The 15,290-nt window shown below is 60.1% G+C and overlaps 18 non-coding genes across 18 annotated transcripts; all 18 read right to left on the bottom strand.

Moving 5' to 3' along the window:
* Positions 1 to 13: 13 nt before the first annotated feature.
* LOC147664183 (U1 spliceosomal RNA) lies at positions 14 to 177 on the bottom strand. Its single transcript, XR_015305171.1, has one exon. It is a non-coding gene; the product is annotated as a U1 spliceosomal RNA (small nuclear RNA).
* Positions 178 to 782: 605 nt separating this feature from the next.
* Positions 783 to 946, bottom strand: LOC147664182 (U1 spliceosomal RNA). Its single transcript, XR_015305170.1, has one exon. It is a non-coding gene; the product is annotated as a U1 spliceosomal RNA (small nuclear RNA).
* A 616-nt stretch (positions 947 to 1,562) lies between these two features.
* On the bottom strand, positions 1,563 to 1,726 carry LOC147664181 (U1 spliceosomal RNA). The gene has a single exon (XR_015305168.1). It is a non-coding gene; the product is annotated as a U1 spliceosomal RNA (small nuclear RNA).
* A 901-nt stretch (positions 1,727 to 2,627) lies between these two features.
* Positions 2,628 to 2,791, bottom strand: LOC147664180 (U1 spliceosomal RNA). Its single transcript, XR_015305167.1, has one exon. It is a non-coding gene; the product is annotated as a U1 spliceosomal RNA (small nuclear RNA).
* Positions 2,792 to 3,396: 605 nt separating this feature from the next.
* On the bottom strand, positions 3,397 to 3,560 carry LOC147664179 (U1 spliceosomal RNA). The gene has a single exon (XR_015305166.1). It is a non-coding gene; the product is annotated as a U1 spliceosomal RNA (small nuclear RNA).
* A 604-nt stretch (positions 3,561 to 4,164) lies between these two features.
* Positions 4,165 to 4,328, bottom strand: LOC147664178 (U1 spliceosomal RNA). Its single transcript, XR_015305165.1, has one exon. It is a non-coding gene; the product is annotated as a U1 spliceosomal RNA (small nuclear RNA).
* Positions 4,329 to 4,944: 616 nt separating this feature from the next.
* LOC147664177 (U1 spliceosomal RNA) lies at positions 4,945 to 5,108 on the bottom strand. Its single transcript, XR_015305164.1, has one exon. It is a non-coding gene; the product is annotated as a U1 spliceosomal RNA (small nuclear RNA).
* Positions 5,109 to 6,009: 901 nt separating this feature from the next.
* LOC147664176 (U1 spliceosomal RNA) lies at positions 6,010 to 6,173 on the bottom strand. The gene has a single exon (XR_015305163.1). It is a non-coding gene; the product is annotated as a U1 spliceosomal RNA (small nuclear RNA).
* Positions 6,174 to 6,778: 605 nt separating this feature from the next.
* On the bottom strand, positions 6,779 to 6,942 carry LOC147664175 (U1 spliceosomal RNA). Its single transcript, XR_015305162.1, has one exon. It is a non-coding gene; the product is annotated as a U1 spliceosomal RNA (small nuclear RNA).
* A 605-nt stretch (positions 6,943 to 7,547) lies between these two features.
* LOC147664174 (U1 spliceosomal RNA) lies at positions 7,548 to 7,711 on the bottom strand. Its single transcript, XR_015305161.1, has one exon. It is a non-coding gene; the product is annotated as a U1 spliceosomal RNA (small nuclear RNA).
* A 901-nt stretch (positions 7,712 to 8,612) lies between these two features.
* On the bottom strand, positions 8,613 to 8,776 carry LOC147664173 (U1 spliceosomal RNA). Its single transcript, XR_015305160.1, has one exon. It is a non-coding gene; the product is annotated as a U1 spliceosomal RNA (small nuclear RNA).
* Positions 8,777 to 9,381: 605 nt separating this feature from the next.
* LOC147664172 (U1 spliceosomal RNA) lies at positions 9,382 to 9,545 on the bottom strand. The gene has a single exon (XR_015305173.1). It is a non-coding gene; the product is annotated as a U1 spliceosomal RNA (small nuclear RNA).
* A 901-nt stretch (positions 9,546 to 10,446) lies between these two features.
* Positions 10,447 to 10,610, bottom strand: LOC147664171 (U1 spliceosomal RNA). Its single transcript, XR_015305159.1, has one exon. It is a non-coding gene; the product is annotated as a U1 spliceosomal RNA (small nuclear RNA).
* Positions 10,611 to 11,204: 594 nt separating this feature from the next.
* On the bottom strand, positions 11,205 to 11,368 carry LOC147664170 (U1 spliceosomal RNA). The gene has a single exon (XR_015305157.1). It is a non-coding gene; the product is annotated as a U1 spliceosomal RNA (small nuclear RNA).
* Positions 11,369 to 11,984: 616 nt separating this feature from the next.
* LOC147664169 (U1 spliceosomal RNA) lies at positions 11,985 to 12,148 on the bottom strand. Its single transcript, XR_015305156.1, has one exon. It is a non-coding gene; the product is annotated as a U1 spliceosomal RNA (small nuclear RNA).
* A 901-nt stretch (positions 12,149 to 13,049) lies between these two features.
* On the bottom strand, positions 13,050 to 13,213 carry LOC147664168 (U1 spliceosomal RNA). The gene has a single exon (XR_015305155.1). It is a non-coding gene; the product is annotated as a U1 spliceosomal RNA (small nuclear RNA).
* Positions 13,214 to 13,818: 605 nt separating this feature from the next.
* Positions 13,819 to 13,982, bottom strand: LOC147664167 (U1 spliceosomal RNA). The gene has a single exon (XR_015305154.1). It is a non-coding gene; the product is annotated as a U1 spliceosomal RNA (small nuclear RNA).
* Positions 13,983 to 14,587: 605 nt separating this feature from the next.
* Positions 14,588 to 14,751, bottom strand: LOC147664166 (U1 spliceosomal RNA). The gene has a single exon (XR_015305176.1). It is a non-coding gene; the product is annotated as a U1 spliceosomal RNA (small nuclear RNA).
* Between the last annotated feature and the right edge of the window lie 539 nt (positions 14,752 to 15,290).

Below are 15,290 nucleotides of genomic sequence, written 5' to 3'. Positions count from 1 at the left end.
TGAAACCAGAGATCAGGGGAAAGCGCGAACGCAGTCCCCCACTACCAGAAATTATGCAGTCGAGTATCCCGCATTTGGGGACATCGCAGGGGTCAGCACATCCGAAGTGCAATGGATGAGCCTCACCCTGGGAGAACCACCTTCGTGATCATGGTGTCTCCCCTGCCAGGTAAGTATGAGTTGGAAGGGGACAGGGCGAGGGCGGCCCGCTTGGCATCTCCCGGCAGAGCGAGGGTGGCATCCACACAGGGAAGGCCTGAGGCCGGGCCAGGCAGAGCACGGGCCTTGTGGGGCGCAAGGTTGCCCAGCCAAGGCCCCTGTGCCCACTTTGGAAAGCGCGCAGCTACCCACAGCGGCTTCCCACAGGCCTCGGCCGGCCAGCGAAATTTGCATGTCCACGCCCACCAGCAGCGCCAATCAGGGCCCTGCTTTCACAATGCTGCACGCAGCTCACACGTGGGGCAAAGCCAGGGCTACAGCACTTACAGAAGGGGGCTTGCCAGGTCGAAATCGGGCCCAAAAGCAGACCTGTCAGGCCCTCCAAACTGTGCGCAAGCAAAGGCTACGGCAAGCAGACAAGAGGGCTTGCCAGGCCGAAATCGGGCCCAGAAGCACGTTTCTAAGCCCTAACCCAGCATGGCTCAGTCTTGTTAATTTGCATATGTAATTGGCCCTCGCCCACGCCCCCTTCCAGCACCCTGGACGGACGACAAGAAACGTCAAAGGGTGCTCCAGACTCCTTTTTATTTTTTTCCCTTTTTGTCTTTCTTGAAACCAGAGATCAGGGGAAAGCGCGAACGCAGTCCCCCACTACCAGAAATTATGCAGTCGAGTATCCCGCATTTGGGGACATCGCAGGGGTCAGCACATCCGAAGTGCAATGGATGAGCCTCACCCTGGGAGAACCACCTTCGTGATCATGGTGTCTCCCCTGCCAGGTAAGTATGAGTTGGAAGGGGACAGGGCGAGGGCGGCCCGCTTGGCATCTCCCGGCAGAGCGAGGGTGGCATCCACACAGGGAAGGCCTGAGGCCGGGCCAGGCAGAGCACGGGCCTTGTGGGGCGCAAGGTTGCCCAGCCAAGGCCCCTGTGCCCACTTTGGAAAGCGCGCAGCTACCCACAGCGGCTTCCCACAGGCCTCGGCCGGCCAGCGAAATTTGCATGTCCACGCCCACCAGCAGCGCCAATCAGGGCCCTGCTTTCACAATGCTGCACGCAGCTCACACGTGGGGCAAAGCCAGGGCTACAGCACTTACAGAAGGGGGCTTGCCAGGTCGAAATCGGGCCCAAAAGCAGACCTGTCAGGCCCTCCAAACTGTGCGCAAGCAAAGGCTACGGCAAGCAGACAAGAGGGCTTGCCAGGCCGAAATCGGGCCCAGAAGCACGTTTCTAAGCCCTAACCCAGCATGGCTCAGTCTTGTTAATTTGCATATGTAATTGGCCCTCGCCCACGCCCCCTTCCAGCCAGCTTCCAGCACCCTGGACGGACGACAAGAAACGTCAAAGGGTGCTCCAGACTCCTTTTTATTTTTTTCCCTTTTTGTCTTTCTTGAAACCAGAGATCAGGGGAAAGCGCGAACGCAGTCCCCCACTACCAGAAATTATGCAGTCGAGTATCCCGCATTTGGGGACATCGCAGGGGTCAGCACATCCGAAGTGCAATGGATGAGCCTCACCCTGGGAGAACCACCTTCGTGATCATGGTGTCTCCCCTGCCAGGTAAGTATGAGTTGGAAGGGGACAGGGCGAGGGCGGCCCGCTTGGCATCTCCCGGCAGAGCGAGGGTGGCATCCACACAGGGAAGGCCTGAGGCCGGGCCAGGCAGAGCACGGGCCTTGTGGGGCGCAAGGTTGCCCAGCCAAGGCCCCTGTGCCCACTTTGGAAAGCGCGCAGCTACCCACAGCGGCTTCCCACAGGCCTCGGCCGGCCAGCGAAATTTGCATGTCCACGCCCACCAGCAGCGCCAATCAGGGCCCTGCTTTCACAATGCTGCACGCAGCTCACACGTGGGGCAAAGCCAGGGCTACAGCACTCACAGAAGGGGGCTTGCCAGGTCGATTTTGGGCCCAGAAGCAGAGATTTGGGGCTTTTGATGCTCAAGAGCTGCCACTGAAGCCCACTCTAGGGGAGGCAGTGACCAGTTGCCTGGCTAGGCCCCAGTTGACTGCTTGTGGCTGAAAGCCAGGGACAAACCGTCCAGCAAGCGAGCAGGGGTTCCCGCCCTGAGCCCCTCACGCCTTCCCGAACGCTCCCAAACGCAGCAGAACCCTCGCCGGGCAGAGCCCTCGCCGGGCCACAGCCTGGGGGCCTCAGCCAGAGTCTGGGCCCAGGAAGGCTAGGGTGAGGCAAGTGGCTGGCAGCCAGGCCACTGCCCCAGGGTGGGAGATCGAAAGGAGCAGACATGTCACCTGGCCAGGGCCTACTGCCCTGTCTCTGGATAGGGCCCCAGAGTGGGAGGCTTCAACTATCCCATCATTCCCCAGGCTCAGCACTTTGCATGCGATTCCCTCTTGCCCACGCCCCCTTCCAATCCAGCCGCAGCACCCTGGACAGACCACAGAAGACGACGAAAGGTGCTCCAGACTCCTTTTTATTTTTTCCCTTTTTGTCTTTCTTGAAACCAGAGATCAGGGGAAAGCGCGAACGCAGTCCCCCACTACCAGAAATTATGCAGTCGAGTATCCCGCATTTGGGGACATCGCAGGGGTCAGCACATCCGAAGTGCAATGGATGAGCCTCACCCTGGGAGAACCACCTTCGTGATCATGGTGTCTCCCCTGCCAGGTAAGTATGAGTTGGAAGGGGACAGGGCGAGGGCGGCCCGCTTGGCATCTCCCGGCAGAGCGAGGGTGGCATCCACACAGGGAAGGCCTGAGGCCGGGCCAGGCAGAGCACGGGCCTTGTGGGGCGCAAGGTTGCCCAGCCAAGGCCCCTGTGCCCACTTTGGAAAGCGCGCAGCTACCCACAGCGGCTTCCCACAGGCCTCGGCCGGCCAGCGAAATTTGCATGTCCACGCCCACCAGCAGCGCCAATCAGGGCCCTGCTTTCACAATGCTGCACGCAGCTCACACGTGGGGCAAAGCCAGGGCTACAGCACTTACAGAAGGGGGCTTGCCAGGTCGAAATCGGGCCCAAAAGCAGACCTGTCAGGCCCTCCAAACTGTGCGCAAGCAAAGGCTACGGCAAGCAGACAAGAGGGCTTGCCAGGCCGAAATCGGGCCCAGAAGCACGTTTCTAAGCCCTAACCCAGCATGGCTCAGTCTTGTTAATTTGCATATGTAATTGGCCCTCGCCCACGCCCCCTTCCAGCACCCTGGACGGACGACAAGAAACGTCAAAGGGTGCTCCAGACTCCTTTTTATTTTTTTCCCTTTTTGTCTTTCTTGAAACCAGAGATCAGGGGAAAGCGCGAACGCAGTCCCCCACTACCAGAAATTATGCAGTCGAGTATCCCGCATTTGGGGACATCGCAGGGGTCAGCACATCCGAAGTGCAATGGATGAGCCTCACCCTGGGAGAACCACCTTCGTGATCATGGTGTCTCCCCTGCCAGGTAAGTATGAGTTGGAAGGGGACAGGGCGAGGGCGGCCCGCTTGGCATCTCCCGGCAGAGCGAGGGTGGCATCCACACAGGGAAGGCCTGAGGCCGGGCCAGGCAGAGCACGGGCCTTGTGGGGCGCAAGGTTGCCCAGCCAAGGCCCCTGTGCCCACTTTGGAAAGCGCGCAGCTACCCACAGCGGCTTCCCACAGGCCTCGGCCGGCCAGCGAAATTTGCATGTCCACGCCCACCAGCAGCGCCAATCAGGGCCCTGCTTTCACAATGCTGCACGCAGCTCACACGTGGGGCAAAGCCAGGGCTACAGCACTTACAGAAGGGGGCTTGCCAGGTCGAAATCGGGCCCAAAAGCAGACCTGTCAGGCCCTCCAAACTGTGCGCAAGCAAAGGCTACGGCAAGCAGACAAGAGGGCTTGCCAGGCCGAAATCGGGCCCAGAAGCACGTTTCTAAGCCCTAACCCAGCATGGCTCAGTCTTGTTAATTTGCATATGTAATTGGCCCTCGCCCACGCCCCCTTCCAGCACCCTGGACGGACGACAAGAAACGTCAAAGGGTGCTCCAGACTCCTTTTTATTTTTTCCCTTTTTGTCTTTCTTGAAACCAGAGATCAGGGGAAAGCGCGAACGCAGTCCCCCACTACCAGAAATTATGCAGTCGAGTATCCCGCATTTGGGGACATCGCAGGGGTCAGCACATCCGAAGTGCAATGGATGAGCCTCACCCTGGGAGAACCACCTTCGTGATCATGGTGTCTCCCCTGCCAGGTAAGTATGAGTTGGAAGGGGACAGGGCGAGGGCGGCCCGCTTGGCATCTCCCGGCAGAGCGAGGGTGGCATCCACACAGGGAAGGCCTGAGGCCGGGCCAGGCAGAGCACGGGCCTTGTGGGGCGCAAGGTTGCCCAGCCAAGGCCCCTGTGCCCACTTTGGAAAGCGCGCAGCTACCCACAGCGGCTTCCCACAGGCCTCGGCCGGCCAGCGAAATTTGCATGTCCACGCCCACCAGCAGCGCCAATCAGGGCCCTGCTTTCACAATGCTGCACGCAGCTCACACGTGGGGCAAAGCCAGGGCTACAGCACTTACAGAAGGGGGCTTGCCAGGTCGAAATCGGGCCCAAAAGCAGACCTGTCAGGCCCTCCAAACTGTGCGCAAGCAAAGGCTACGGCAAGCAGACAAGAGGGCTTGCCAGGCCGAAATCGGGCCCAGAAGCACGTTTCTAAGCCCTAACCCAGCATGGCTCAGTCTTGTTAATTTGCATATGTAATTGGCCCTCGCCCACGCCCCCTTCCAGCCAGCTTCCAGCACCCTGGACGGACGACAAGAAACGTCAAAGGGTGCTCCAGACTCCTTTTTATTTTTTTCCCTTTTTGTCTTTCTTGAAACCAGAGATCAGGGGAAAGCGCGAACGCAGTCCCCCACTACCAGAAATTATGCAGTCGAGTATCCCGCATTTGGGGACATCGCAGGGGTCAGCACATCCGAAGTGCAATGGATGAGCCTCACCCTGGGAGAACCACCTTCGTGATCATGGTGTCTCCCCTGCCAGGTAAGTATGAGTTGGAAGGGGACAGGGCGAGGGCGGCCCGCTTGGCATCTCCCGGCAGAGCGAGGGTGGCATCCACACAGGGAAGGCCTGAGGCCGGGCCAGGCAGAGCACGGGCCTTGTGGGGCGCAAGGTTGCCCAGCCAAGGCCCCTGTGCCCACTTTGGAAAGCGCGCAGCTACCCACAGCGGCTTCCCACAGGCCTCGGCCGGCCAGCGAAATTTGCATGTCCACGCCCACCAGCAGCGCCAATCAGGGCCCTGCTTTCACAATGCTGCACGCAGCTCACACGTGGGGCAAAGCCAGGGCTACAGCACTCACAGAAGGGGGCTTGCCAGGTCGATTTTGGGCCCAGAAGCAGAGATTTGGGGCTTTTGATGCTCAAGAGCTGCCACTGAAGCCCACTCTAGGGGAGGCAGTGACCAGTTGCCTGGCTAGGCCCCAGTTGACTGCTTGTGGCTGAAAGCCAGGGACAAACCGTCCAGCAAGCGAGCAGGGGTTCCCGCCCTGAGCCCCTCACGCCTTCCCGAACGCTCCCAAACGCAGCAGAACCCTCGCCGGGCAGAGCCCTCGCCGGGCCACAGCCTGGGGGCCTCAGCCAGAGTCTGGGCCCAGGAAGGCTAGGGTGAGGCAAGTGGCTGGCAGCCAGGCCACTGCCCCAGGGTGGGAGATCGAAAGGAGCAGACATGTCACCTGGCCAGGGCCTACTGCCCTGTCTCTGGATAGGGCCCCAGAGTGGGAGGCTTCAACTATCCCATCATTCCCCAGGCTCAGCACTTTGCATGCGATTCCCTCTTGCCCACGCCCCCTTCCAATCCAGCCGCAGCACCCTGGACAGACCACAGAAGACGACGAAAGGTGCTCCAGACTCCTTTTTATTTTTTCCCTTTTTGTCTTTCTTGAAACCAGAGATCAGGGGAAAGCGCGAACGCAGTCCCCCACTACCAGAAATTATGCAGTCGAGTATCCCGCATTTGGGGACATCGCAGGGGTCAGCACATCCGAAGTGCAATGGATGAGCCTCACCCTGGGAGAACCACCTTCGTGATCATGGTGTCTCCCCTGCCAGGTAAGTATGAGTTGGAAGGGGACAGGGCGAGGGCGGCCCGCTTGGCATCTCCCGGCAGAGCGAGGGTGGCATCCACACAGGGAAGGCCTGAGGCCGGGCCAGGCAGAGCACGGGCCTTGTGGGGCGCAAGGTTGCCCAGCCAAGGCCCCTGTGCCCACTTTGGAAAGCGCGCAGCTACCCACAGCGGCTTCCCACAGGCCTCGGCCGGCCAGCGAAATTTGCATGTCCACGCCCACCAGCAGCGCCAATCAGGGCCCTGCTTTCACAATGCTGCACGCAGCTCACACGTGGGGCAAAGCCAGGGCTACAGCACTTACAGAAGGGGGCTTGCCAGGTCGAAATCGGGCCCAAAAGCAGACCTGTCAGGCCCTCCAAACTGTGCGCAAGCAAAGGCTACGGCAAGCAGACAAGAGGGCTTGCCAGGCCGAAATCGGGCCCAGAAGCACGTTTCTAAGCCCTAACCCAGCATGGCTCAGTCTTGTTAATTTGCATATGTAATTGGCCCTCGCCCACGCCCCCTTCCAGCACCCTGGACGGACGACAAGAAACGTCAAAGGGTGCTCCAGACTCCTTTTTATTTTTTTCCCTTTTTGTCTTTCTTGAAACCAGAGATCAGGGGAAAGCGCGAACGCAGTCCCCCACTACCAGAAATTATGCAGTCGAGTATCCCGCATTTGGGGACATCGCAGGGGTCAGCACATCCGAAGTGCAATGGATGAGCCTCACCCTGGGAGAACCACCTTCGTGATCATGGTGTCTCCCCTGCCAGGTAAGTATGAGTTGGAAGGGGACAGGGCGAGGGCGGCCCGCTTGGCATCTCCCGGCAGAGCGAGGGTGGCATCCACACAGGGAAGGCCTGAGGCCGGGCCAGGCAGAGCACGGGCCTTGTGGGGCGCAAGGTTGCCCAGCCAAGGCCCCTGTGCCCACTTTGGAAAGCGCGCAGCTACCCACAGCGGCTTCCCACAGGCCTCGGCCGGCCAGCGAAATTTGCATGTCCACGCCCACCAGCAGCGCCAATCAGGGCCCTGCTTTCACAATGCTGCACGCAGCTCACACGTGGGGCAAAGCCAGGGCTACAGCACTTACAGAAGGGGGCTTGCCAGGTCGAAATCGGGCCCAAAAGCAGACCTGTCAGGCCCTCCAAACTGTGCGCAAGCAAAGGCTACGGCAAGCAGACAAGAGGGCTTGCCAGGCCGAAATCGGGCCCAGAAGCACGTTTCTAAGCCCTAACCCAGCATGGCTCAGTCTTGTTAATTTGCATATGTAATTGGCCCTCGCCCACGCCCCCTTCCAGCACCCTGGACGGACGACAAGAAACGTCAAAGGGTGCTCCAGACTCCTTTTTATTTTTTTCCCTTTTTGTCTTTCTTGAAACCAGAGATCAGGGGAAAGCGCGAACGCAGTCCCCCACTACCAGAAATTATGCAGTCGAGTATCCCGCATTTGGGGACATCGCAGGGGTCAGCACATCCGAAGTGCAATGGATGAGCCTCACCCTGGGAGAACCACCTTCGTGATCATGGTGTCTCCCCTGCCAGGTAAGTATGAGTTGGAAGGGGACAGGGCGAGGGCGGCCCGCTTGGCATCTCCCGGCAGAGCGAGGGTGGCATCCACACAGGGAAGGCCTGAGGCCGGGCCAGGCAGAGCACGGGCCTTGTGGGGCGCAAGGTTGCCCAGCCAAGGCCCCTGTGCCCACTTTGGAAAGCGCGCAGCTACCCACAGCGGCTTCCCACAGGCCTCGGCCGGCCAGCGAAATTTGCATGTCCACGCCCACCAGCAGCGCCAATCAGGGCCCTGCTTTCACAATGCTGCACGCAGCTCACACGTGGGGCAAAGCCAGGGCTACAGCACTCACAGAAGGGGGCTTGCCAGGTCGATTTTGGGCCCAGAAGCAGAGATTTGGGGCTTTTGATGCTCAAGAGCTGCCACTGAAGCCCACTCTAGGGGAGGCAGTGACCAGTTGCCTGGCTAGGCCCCAGTTGACTGCTTGTGGCTGAAAGCCAGGGACAAACCGTCCAGCAAGCGAGCAGGGGTTCCCGCCCTGAGCCCCTCACGCCTTCCCGAACGCTCCCAAACGCAGCAGAACCCTCGCCGGGCAGAGCCCTCGCCGGGCCACAGCCTGGGGGCCTCAGCCAGAGTCTGGGCCCAGGAAGGCTAGGGTGAGGCAAGTGGCTGGCAGCCAGGCCACTGCCCCAGGGTGGGAGATCGAAAGGAGCAGACATGTCACCTGGCCAGGGCCTACTGCCCTGTCTCTGGATAGGGCCCCAGAGTGGGAGGCTTCAACTATCCCATCATTCCCCAGGCTCAGCACTTTGCATGCGATTCCCTCTTGCCCACGCCCCCTTCCAATCCAGCCGCAGCACCCTGGACAGACCACAGAAGACGACGAAAGGTGCTCCAGACTCCTTTTTATTTTTTCCCTTTTTGTCTTTCTTGAAACCAGAGATCAGGGGAAAGCGCGAACGCAGTCCCCCACTACCAGAAATTATGCAGTCGAGTATCCCGCATTTGGGGACATCGCAGGGGTCAGCACATCCGAAGTGCAATGGATGAGCCTCACCCTGGGAGAACCACCTTCGTGATCATGGTGTCTCCCCTGCCAGGTAAGTATGAGTTGGAAGGGGACAGGGCGAGGGCGGCCCGCTTGGCATCTCCCGGCAGAGCGAGGGTGGCATCCACACAGGGAAGGCCTGAGGCCGGGCCAGGCAGAGCACGGGCCTTGTGGGGCGCAAGGTTGCCCAGCCAAGGCCCCTGTGCCCACTTTGGAAAGCGCGCAGCTACCCACAGCGGCTTCCCACAGGCCTCGGCCGGCCAGCGAAATTTGCATGTCCACGCCCACCAGCAGCGCCAATCAGGGCCCTGCTTTCACAATGCTGCACGCAGCTCACACGTGGGGCAAAGCCAGGGCTACAGCACTTACAGAAGGGGGCTTGCCAGGTCGAAATCGGGCCCAAAAGCAGACCTGTCAGGCCCTCCAAACTGTGCGCAAGCAAAGGCTACGGCAAGCAGACAAGAGGGCTTGCCAGGCCGAAATCGGGCCCAGAAGCACGTTTCTAAGCCCTAACCCAGCATGGCTCAGTCTTGTTAATTTGCATATGTAATTGGCCCTCGCCCACGCCCCCTTCCAGCACCCTGGACGGACGACAAGAAACGTCAAAGGGTGCTCCAGACTCCTTTTTATTTTTTTCCCTTTTTGTCTTTCTTGAAACCAGAGATCAGGGGAAAGCGCGAACGCAGTCCCCCACTACCAGAAATTATGCAGTCGAGTATCCCGCATTTGGGGACATCGCAGGGGTCAGCACATCCGAAGTGCAATGGATGAGCCTCACCCTGGGAAAACCACCTTCGTGATCATGGTGTCTCCCCTGCCAGGTAAGTATGAGTTGGAAGGGGACAGGGCGAGGGCGGCCCGCTTGGCATCTCCCGGCAGAGCGAGGGTGGCATCCACACAGGGAAGGCCTGAGGCCGGGCCAGGCAGAGCACGGGCCTTGTGGGGCGCAAGGTTGCCCAGCCAAGGCCCCTGTGCCCACTTTGGAAAGCGCGCAGCTACCCACAGCGGCTTCCCACAGGCCTCGGCCGGCCAGCGAAATTTGCATGTCCACGCCCACCAGCAGCGCCAATCAGGGCCCTGCTTTCACAATGCTGCACGCAGCTCACACGTGGGGCAAAGCCAGGGCTACAGCACTCACAGAAGGGGGCTTGCCAGGTCGATTTTGGGCCCAGAAGCAGAGATTTGGGGCTTTTGATGCTCAAGAGCTGCCACTGAAGCCCACTCTAGGGGAGGCAGTGACCAGTTGCCTGGCTAGGCCCCAGTTGACTGCTTGTGGCTGAAAGCCAGGGACAAACCGTCCAGCAAGCGAGCAGGGGTTCCCGCCCTGAGCCCCTCACGCCTTCCCGAACGCTCCCAAACGCAGCAGAACCCTCGCCGGGCAGAGCCCTCGCCGGGCCACAGCCTGGGGGCCTCAGCCAGAGTCTGGGCCCAGGAAGGCTAGGGTGAGGCAAGTGGCTGGCAGCCAGGCCACTGCCCCAGGGTGGGAGATCGAAAGGAGCAGACATGTCACCTGGCCAGGGCCTACTGCCCTGTCTCTGGATAGGGCCCCAGAGTGGGAGGCTTCAACTATCCCATCATTCCCCAGGCTCAGCACTTTGCATGCGATTCCCTCTTGCCCACGCCCCCTTCCAATCCAGCCGCAGCACCCTGGACAGACCACAGAAGACGACGAAAGGTGCTCCAGACTCCTTTTTATTTTTTCCCTTTTTGTCTTTCTTGAAACCAGAGATCAGGGGAAAGCGCGAACGCAGTCCCCCACTACCAGAAATTATGCAGTCGAGTATCCCGCATTTGGGGACATCGCAGGGGTCAGCACATCCGAAGTGCAATGGATGAGCCTCACCCTGGGAGAACCACCTTCGTGATCATGGTGTCTCCCCTGCCAGGTAAGTATGAGTTGGAAGGGGACAGGGCGAGGGCGGCCCGCTTGGCATCTCCCGGCAGAGCGAGGGTGGCATCCACACAGGGAAGGCCTGAGGCCGGGCCAGGCAGAGCACGGGCCTTGTGGGGCGCAAGGTTGCCCAGCCAAGGCCCCTGTGCCCACTTTGGAAAGCGCGCAGCTACCCACAGCGGCTTCCCACAGGCCTCGGCCGGCCAGCGAAATTTGCATGTCCACGCCCACCAGCAGCGCCAATCAGGGCCCTGCTTTCACAATGCTGCACGCAGCTCACACGTGGGGCAAAGCCAGGGCTACAGCACTTACAGAAGGGGGCTTGCCAGGTCGAAATCGGGCCCAAAAGCAGACCTGTCAGGCCCTCCAAACTGTGCGCAAGCAAAGGCTACGGCAAGCAGACAAGAGGGCTTGCCAGGCCGAAATCGGGCCCAGAAGCACGTTTCTAAGCCCTAACCCAGCATGGCTCAGTCTTGTTAATTTGCATATGTAATTGGCCCTCGCCCACGCCCCCTTCACGGACGACAAGAAACGTCAAAGGGTGCTCCAGACTCCTTTTTATTTTTTTCCCTTTTTGTCTTTCTTGAAACCAGAGATCAGGGGAAAGCGCGAACGCAGTCCCCCACTACCAGAAATTATGCAGTCGAGTATCCCGCATTTGGGGACATCGCAGGGGTCAGCACATCCGAAGTGCAATGGATGAGCCTCACCCTGGGAGAACCACCTTCGTGATCATGGTGTCTCCCCTGCCAGGTAAGTATGAGTTGGAAGGGGACAGGGCGAGGGCGGCCCGCTTGGCATCTCCCGGCAGAGCGAGGGTGGCATCCACACAGGGAAGGCCTGAGGCCGGGCCAGGCAGAGCACGGGCCTTGTGGGGCGCAAGGTTGCCCAGCCAAGGCCCCTGTGCCCACTTTGGAAAGCGCGCAGCTACCCACAGCGGCTTCCCACAGGCCTCGGCCGGCCAGCGAAATTTGCATGTCCACGCCCACCAGCAGCGCCAATCAGGGCCCTGCTTTCACAATGCTGCACGCAGCTCACACGTGGGGCAAAGCCAGGGCTACAGCACTTACAGAAGGGGGCTTGCCAGGTCGAAATCGGGCCCAAAAGCAGACCTGTCAGGCCCTCCAAACTGTGCGCAAGCAAAGGCTACGGCAAGCAGACAAGAGGGCTTGCCAGGCCGAAATCGGGCCCAGAAGCACGTTTCTAAGCCCTAACCCAGCATGGCTCAGTCTTGTTAATTTGCATATGTAATTGGCCCTCGCCCACGCCCCCTTCCAGCCAGCTTCCAGCACCCTGGACGGACGACAAGAAACGTCAAAGGGTGCTCCAGACTCCTTTTTATTTTTTTCCCTTTTTGTCTTTCTTGAAACCAGAGATCAGGGGAAAGCGCGAACGCAGTCCCCCACTACCAGAAATTATGCAGTCGAGTATCCCGCATTTGGGGACATCGCAGGGGTCAGCACATCCGAAGTGCAATGGATGAGCCTCACCCTGGGAGAACCACCTTCGTGATCATGGTGTCTCCCCTGCCAGGTAAGTATGAGTTGGAAGGGGACAGGGCGAGGGCGGCCCGCTTGGCATCTCCCGGCAGAGCGAGGGTGGCATCCACACAGGGAAGGCCTGAGGCCGGGCCAGGCAGAGCACGGGCCTTGTGGGGCGCAAGGTTGCCCAGCCAAGGCCCCTGTGCCCACTTTGGAAAGCGCGCAGCTACCCACAGCGGCTTCCCACAGGCCTCGGCCGGCCAGCGAAATTTGCATGTCCACGCCCACCAGCAGCGCCAATCAGGGCCCTGCTTTCACAATGCTGCACGCAGCTCACACGTGGGGCAAAGCCAGGGCTACAGCACTCACAGAAGGGGGCTTGCCAGGTCGATTTTGGGCCCAGAAGCAGAGATTTGGGGCTTTTGATGCTCAAGAGCTGCCACTGAAGCCCACTCTAGGGGAGGCAGTGACCAGTTGCCTGGCTAGGCCCCAGTTGACTGCTTGTGGCTGAAAGCCAGGGACAAACCGTCCAGCAAGCGAGCAGGGGTTCCCGCCCTGAGCCCCTCACGCCTTCCCGAACGCTCCCAAACGCAGCAGAACCCTCGCCGGGCAGAGCCCTCGCCGGGCCACAGCCTGGGGGCCTCAGCCAGAGTCTGGGCCCAGGAAGGCTAGGGTGAGGCAAGTGGCTGGCAGCCAGGCCACTGCCCCAGGGTGGGAGATCGAAAGGAGCAGACATGTCACCTGGCCAGGGCCTACTGCCCTGTCTCTGGATAGGGCCCCAGAGTGGGAGGCTTCAACTATCCCATCATTCCCCAGGCTCAGCACTTTGCATGCGATTCCCTCTTGCCCACGCCCCCTTCCAATCCAGCCGCAGCACCCTGGACAGACCACAGAAGACGACGAAAGGTGCTCCAGACTCCTTTTTATTTTTTCCCTTTTTGTCTTTCTTGAAACCAGAGATCAGGGGAAAGCGCGAACGCAGTCCCCCACTACCAGAAATTATGCAGTCGAGTATCCCGCATTTGGGGACATCGCAGGGGTCAGCACATCCGAAGTGCAATGGATGAGCCTCACCCTGGGAGAACCACCTTCGTGATCATGGTGTCTCCCCTGCCAGGTAAGTATGAGTTGGAAGGGGACAGGGCGAGGGCGGCCCGCTTGGCATCTCCCGGCAGAGCGAGGGTGGCATCCACACAGGGAAGGCCTGAGGCCGGGCCAGGCAGAGCACGGGCCTTGTGGGGCGCAAGGTTGCCCAGCCAAGGCCCCTGTGCCCACTTTGGAAAGCGCGCAGCTACCCACAGCGGCTTCCCACAGGCCTCGGCCGGCCAGCGAAATTTGCATGTCCACGCCCACCAGCAGCGCCAATCAGGGCCCTGCTTTCACAATGCTGCACGCAGCTCACACGTGGGGCAAAGCCAGGGCTACAGCACTTACAGAAGGGGGCTTGCCAGGTCGAAATCGGGCCCAAAAGCAGACCTGTCAGGCCCTCCAAACTGTGCGCAAGCAAAGGCTACGGCAAGCAGACAAGAGGGCTTGCCAGGCCGAAATCGGGCCCAGAAGCACGTTTCTAAGCCCTAACCCAGCATGGCTCAGTCTTGTTAATTTGCATATGTAATTGGCCCTCGCCCACGCCCCCTTCCAGCACCCTGGACGGACGACAAGAAACGTCAAAGGGTGCTCCAGACTCCTTTTTATTTTTTTCCCTTTTTGTCTTTCTTGAAACCAGAGATCAGGGGAAAGCGCGAACGCAGTCCCCCACTACCAGAAATTATGCAGTCGAGTATCCCGCATTTGGGGACATCGCAGGGGTCAGCACATCCGAAGTGCAATGGATGAGCCTCACCCTGGGAGAACCACCTTCGTGATCATGGTGTCTCCCCTGCCAGGTAAGTATGAGTTGGAAGGGGACAGGGCGAGGGCGGCCCGCTTGGCATCTCCCGGCAGAGCGAGGGTGGCATCCACACAGAGAAGGCCTGAGGCCGGGCCAGGCAGAGCACGGGCCTTGTGGGGCGCAAGGTTGCCCAGCCAAGGCCCCTGTGCCCACTTTGGAAAGCGCGCAGCTACCCACAGCGGCTTCCCACAGGCCTCGGCCGGCCAGCGAAATTTGCATGTCCACGCCCACCAGCAGCGCCAATCAGGGCCCTGCTTTCACAATGCTGCACGCAGCTCACACGTGGGGCAAAGCCAGGGCTACAGCACTTACAGAAGGGGGCTTGCCAGGTCGAAATCGGGCCCAAAAGCAGACCTGTCAGGCCCTCCAAACTGTGCGCAAGCAAAGGCTACGGCAAGCAGACAAGAGGGCTTGCCAGGCCGAAATCGGGCCCAGAAGCACGTTTCTAAGCCCTAACCCAGCATGGCTCAGTCTTGTTAATTTGCATATGTAATTGGCCCTCGCCCACGCCCCCTTCCAGCACCCTGGACGGACGACAAGAAACGTCAAAGGGTGCTCCAGACTCCTTTTTATTTTTTTCCCTTTTTGTCTTTCTTGAAACCAGAGATCAGGGGAAAGCGCGAACGCAGTCCCACACTACCAGAAATTATGCAGTCGAGTATCCCGCATTTGGGGACATCGCAGGGGTCAGCACATCCGAAGTGCAATGGATGAGCCTCACCCTGGGAAAACCACCTTCGTGATCATGGTGTCTCCCCTGCCAGGTAAGTATGAGTTGGAAGGGGACAGGGCGAGGGCGGCCCGCTTGGCATCTCCCGGCAGAGCGAGGGTGGCATCCACACAGGGAAGGCCTGAGGCCGGGCCAGGCAGAGCACGGGCCTTGTGGGGCGCAAGGTTGCCCAGCCAAGGCCCCTGTGCCCACTTTGGAAAGCGCGCAGCTACCCACAGCGGCTTCCCACAGGCCTCGGCCGGCCAGCGAAATTTGCATGTCCACGCCCACCAGCAGCGCCAATCAGGGCCCTGCTTTCACAATGCTGCACGCAGCTCACACGTGGGGCAAAGCCAGGGCTACAGCACTTACAGAAGGGGGCTTGCCAGGTCGAAATCGGGCCCAAAAGCAGACCTGTCAGGCCCTCCAAACTGTGCGCAAGCAAAGGCTACGGCAAGCAGACAAGAGGGCTTGCCAGGCCGAAATCGGGCCCAGAAGCACGTTTCTAAGCCCTAACCCAGCATGGCTCAGTCTTGTTAATTTGCATATGTAATTGGCCCTCGCCCACGCCCCCTTCCAGCACCCTGGACGGACGACAAGAA

This window comes from Lissotriton vulgaris, unplaced genomic scaffold (assembly GCF_964263255.1).
Source record: "Lissotriton vulgaris unplaced genomic scaffold, aLisVul1.2 SCAFFOLD_12273, whole genome shotgun sequence".
NCBI lineage: Eukaryota > Metazoa > Chordata > Amphibia > Caudata > Salamandridae > Lissotriton > Lissotriton vulgaris.
Note: the sequence above shows the minus strand (reverse complement) of the source record. Positions and strands in the feature narration are given on the sequence as shown.